Source organism: Herpailurus yagouaroundi, unplaced genomic scaffold (assembly GCF_014898765.1).
Source record: "Herpailurus yagouaroundi ecotype Mexico unplaced genomic scaffold, PumYag 28, whole genome shotgun sequence".
In the NCBI taxonomy this organism is placed as follows: Eukaryota; Metazoa; Chordata; class Mammalia; order Carnivora; family Felidae; genus Herpailurus; species Herpailurus yagouaroundi.
In genome coordinates, this window is record NW_024412376.1 from 148,543,936 (window position 1) to 148,548,948 (window position 5,013).

At 55.3% G+C, this 5,013-nt stretch overlaps 1 long non-coding RNA gene across 1 annotated transcript; it reads left to right on the plus strand.

Annotated features, from left to right (window-relative positions):
• Positions 1-480: 480 nt before the first annotated feature.
• On the plus strand, positions 481-3,710 carry LOC121037386 (uncharacterized). Its single transcript, XR_005793754.1, has 3 exons — positions 481-781; positions 1,584-1,635; positions 1,835-3,710. It is a non-coding gene; the product is annotated as an uncharacterized LOC121037386 (long non-coding RNA).
• Positions 3,711-5,013: the final 1,303 nt, after the last annotated feature.

A 5,013-nucleotide genomic window follows, 5' to 3' on the forward strand; every position in this document is an offset into this window, starting at 1 on the left:
ACACACAATATACATCTGTTATAGGTAAATATAATATTACATCCATATTATAAACAATAAAATAATCATTAGTAGTCGTTCAACGAATATTCACCCAGTATGTGCCAAGCATGGCGATGGCCCCTGGAAACGGGGGTAAGAGGGAGGGGGAATAAATATAAAGCAAAATAAAATGTCACCCATTGTCTTCAATGAGTAACAAACACCCAGAATGGGGGTAGGGTGCGTGTGCAACTCGATCAAACACAAAGTTTAAAAAAAAAAAAAAAAAAAAGTCCTTTCTAAGCAGAGGGGGTGGGGATGAGTCTCAGGGAGAGATCAGAGAAAGAAAGAAGAAACTCTTGAGTCATTCTAATTGCTGCAGAGGATAGGGCAGCTTCCTGGAAAATGTGAACGTGTGCAGGACGATGACGGATAAGCAGGATTTGCCAGGAAGAGGCAGGGTGGGGGTGGGGGGGGTGGGGGAGGATGGGCCGGACGTCCCAGGAGCAGGGTGAGGGAGGGGGGACCAGAGGCGCTCAGCCTTCCAGAGTACAACTCGGTGAGCACCCACTGTGTGCCAGGCACTGTTCTAGGCCCTGGGAAGAGAGCAGTGACCAACATGGGTCACAAAAGCTGAGCTGGAGTTAAGAAGAAGGAGGATATAACACAAAGGAGGTGGAAATCCCTTTCCCGCCTTTCTGACCCCAAGAGGTCATGGAGAAAAATGGCACCAGACAGAGACTGAAAACGTCACGGACCTAGGTCGTTGGTCTTCTTTTCCCTGCTGGCCGCTGGCAGGGTGAGTAGCTTTAGAAATATCCACATAAGCGTGGGTGTGCTAGATTTGCACGGGGCGCTCAGGCCGAGGGGAGGCAGCAGGCCTCCGGGGAACCCCAGCCCCCAGTCTGTCCATACAGTGACGCAGCGATGGGTGATGGTGGAGAGGCAGGGGTGGGGAGCCACGCCATCCCGAGGAGGTGTCCCCTGGGTTCCTGGGCTGGGATCTTGCCTGCGCTAGTAAGAGAACAGAACTTCCTGAAGCCAGGAGCTGTTGAGAGGACAGACGTTTTCCTAAATTCCTTTATTTCTCTCTTGAACACAGGCAGGCCCACGAATGAGCAGCAGCAGGGAGAATGGGGAGTCAGGGCCCTGGTGGGACCGTGCATTTTTTTTTTTAAGGTCTGAGCCTGTCTTCCGAAGGGGGTCTGAGGGAGTATGTGGAAACACAGAGCTTGGAGGGAGAGATGTGTCTCCTCAGGTGGCCAGAAAGAGGGCCCTTAACCAAGAGTGTGGAAGTCAAGGCAGAGAGAGAGGCCAGGGAGCCGGAGCACGGGACCCCAGGCTTGTCTGGCCACCTGCGTGTCTGCAGCGGGAGGGCCGGAGCTCGCTTCCTGTGTTACAGGGGTGGCCGCAGAGGTCGCAGCAAGCCCTGGGTCAGGAGACTTGGAGCGGAGCCCAGCTGAGTGCCTGTGGATCTGCCGGGGACAAGGAAGGCAGGCCAGGCAAGGAGCTGGATGGGGACTGCTTTCTCCACAGTGTTCCCCATTTTCGCTGCTCCCCTTCCACATCCTACTGAGAAGAGGCCCCTGATTTTTTTTCAGGTAGTACACGGAGCCCTGGGTAGGAAATGACGGTTGACCTCAGCTCTTCATGGTAATCTCATCCTTCTTTGCTAGACATTACATTAACCAGCCTCCATGCGGCTAGAGGTATTGTCCTAGTCTGGGTATATGAAATGTGGGGGGAAAGTCTGTTGAGCACATTTTAAGAGAGAGAGACAGAGAGAGAGAAGGAAGAAGTTCTTTCTCATCGCCCCTCATAGCCATCTCTCTGCTTTCTGCCTTTGATGTAGCCATGATGTCTGGAGCTGCAGCAGCCATCTTGCTACCGTGAGGTGACAGGCATGAAGATGAAAAGACAACACTCACAGGTGGCAGAGTAAGAAGACAGAATCTGGGTCCTTTGCGACCCTGTTGAAAAACTAAGCCAGCTTTCAGACTGTCAACCTCTAGACCCTTTCTTGAGGTCTGAAAGCTGTGGCTGATGTGGATGAAAACAGGAAGAAAACAGGAAGGAATGACTCTTCTCTCCACCTCCTGCCTTCCATTTCCCCTCCGCCAATAGAACATGGACAGAGCTGAGCAGCTGCCCCAGGCCATCTGCCAGCTGCGGGCACATGGGACCCCAGGTGAGACCAGCCGAGAAACCAGCCCACCCACAGAGTTGTGAGAACTAACCCTTGGGGTGTCTATGCAGCAGTCCCCAACTGAAACAATACACGGGGTGAGAACAGTCAATAAGGGTGGGGCCCTCAGCCTCCGGACTTGACAGGGCTGAGGCAGGCGGGAGGAATTCTGGGGAGGAGGAAGCCTCTGAGCGTCTGTTCTGACCTCTCATCAAGGAGTCTCGACAAGATGACAAGACCACAGCTGGCAGTTGGTTTCTTTGGGTTGGAAACTCATACTTAACCGCATTCTCTCCTTTGGTCTCACTTCCCTCCCTCGGCCATGTGGCTCCATTCAACACATACGCCGGCCCTTCCTTCCCACAGTGCTCTTTGCCGGGTCCTCTTCTAGCCATTGGCATCATCTGGGAACCGGTTAGGAACGTCAAGTTCTCAGACTCCGTCTCACTCCTGACTGAATCAGAAACCGGGGGTGGGGCTCAGCACTCTGGGGTTCAGTGACTGTCCTGGCGATTTTGAGGACACGCTAAAGTTTAAGAACCACTGGTCTAGCCAGTGAGCAAACAGATGAGCGACAGGTCCTTGCCAGCCCCCTTCTCGGCTTGGTGTGCCAAATCAGGGTGTGGTGTCGGAGGGGACGCGGATGTGTGGAGGGGACGGTCTGAATGCACGAGGATCTTTGCCCAACGAGAGAGATAGAGAGAGAGAGAGAGGGAGAGAGGGGGAAGGGGAGACCACCAGGCCCCCACCTAACAGATGAGAAACTGAACTTCAGCAGACTGGATAATTTCCCCAGACGCCAGCAGCTAGAATGTGCTAGGACCGTCCCACCTCGGCCCCACCTCTGTCCGTCCCAGGATCTGCTCTGCCAACCAGTCAGCTCCACTGCCAGCCTCATCATTATTTGCAAACCCGTTTCCCACTTTTCTTAAGGAAGCAGCAGAGAGAGACCTACCCAGGGCAGGCCCGTGGGCTCTGCGGGCGGAGAGCGAGTCAGGGGGGCAGGCTCAGCGCTGGGCTCCCATGACCTGCTCCCGTGTCTCTTTCTGTCTCTGAGTCCTTTGCTCTCAGGGCTCAGGGTGAAGCGCGGGGAAGGGGTGGGGGGATAAACAGCACCCGGCAATGCATCTCCCCGAGTTTATTTACTAAAACAACATTTTTTATTACCAGGACAAGTTCGCAGCGAGAATATGACAGCCTACATTTTATGTGGCCATTGATCTTTAATCCGAGCCCGCCTCGAGGTTTCCTATAAAATCAGGGCTTCCTGGCCCCAAATGTGATTCCGGCACCGGAATGAATGACGGCCCGGGCTGCTCTTTTCTCATCTGAAAAGGCTGAAATTGCTTTGTGTAAATGGGTGGAAAATGCTGATATTTGGATTCTATAAATAGCTCGCCTCCGGAGCGAGCAGCGCGGGGTTTCATCTGCGCGGTCTCCTTGGAGGGTTTGGGGCCTTATCACTTTTATCCAGGGTGCTGCATACAAATGAACCCCGCCGCAGCGCCCCGCCAGCAGTGAGCGTTAGGGACAGTGGGGCACATCTGCGGGTCGCAAGTGAGGGGAGGGGGGGGAGCGGCTGAGGGAGGCAGGGCATTGCCCATGAGGGCGGCAGGGGGCTGGAGATGGGCACACACCTCCCTTTAGGGGAGAGGGAGACGCGCAGCTCCTGTTCCCCACTTCCATTTGCAGTCTGTGCCTGCCTGCGTGGGAGAAGGTTCTATCTATAGCGCGCTATTTTTAGCTCCATCATCTGAAGAACCTGACAGCCAGTTAATGACTGGGACCCATCGTGGCGTGTCTGCCGCGCTGAGGAGTGCGCACGCCAGGAGCAGATGTGCTGAGGCTCAAGGTTGTTGCATCTGAAAATGCCCTTCCTTCCCTGGGAGGCGGACTGTTCAAGGAGCCTCGCCGCTGCCCCCCTCCCCCACCCCCGCCCCCACTTTCTGAGAACCCTCATGTGGCAGGGAGGGGGGGGGGCATCGTGTTCATTTCTGGTGCAGTAAATGACATCTTCCTACCCCAGGACCCCATTCCTAGACATTGTGAACACAGCCTGGAGGTAGGGAAGGGACAGGGGAGGCTCGGGTGGCAGCCTGGGGAGCTGAGAAAGGAAACCCATCTCACCTTGGGGAGCTCAGAAGCCCTGGAAGAAGACCAAGGTACAGCCACCCTGGTTAGGAAGCTGTAATTTTCCCCAAGAAGGGAAAACTGTGCTGCAGAGATCTCATGCCCTTCAGAGGCGGTACTCCCTCTTCCCTCCAGCCCTTGATTCTATAGATCAGGGGCCACAAGCTCAGAGAGGCCCAGTGGCCTGCCCGGGACCACACAGCCTGCCTCTCCTGCCCCCACACTCTCTTGCAGCCACCACACCCAGGAGCGAGTTACATGGCAAAGGGCCTCCTTACACTCTGTGAATGAAAACAAGGATGTGAGCAGGGTTCATCCATTCATTCATTCCCTCACTCGCCCTACAGGCAGGGACCAGGGTGGGCCATCCAGCTGGGTACCAGGAGGACAGACTCAGAGCAAGGGGTGGGGTGGAAATCCCAGCGTCGGGGCCCCAGTCAGGAAGCTTAGGTGCAGTTCCCGGTGGTGTTGACGGGTAACATGGCACAGGTGGCCAGCGAGGGCCCCTCCAGGGGGGCTTCGGACCCCTGGCGCCCTCCTAGACAACATGGGCTGCAGATACGTATAGCAGACAGCAGGGGCCACGGCACCATTACACGAAGCAGCTTAGCGTTCTCATCGCGAGCCCAGGAGATGGCATTCCCAGTTTACACATGTAGAAAGAGGAGGTAAGGGACTTGTCTGGTCACCTACCCATTAGGTGGGGGATCTGGGAT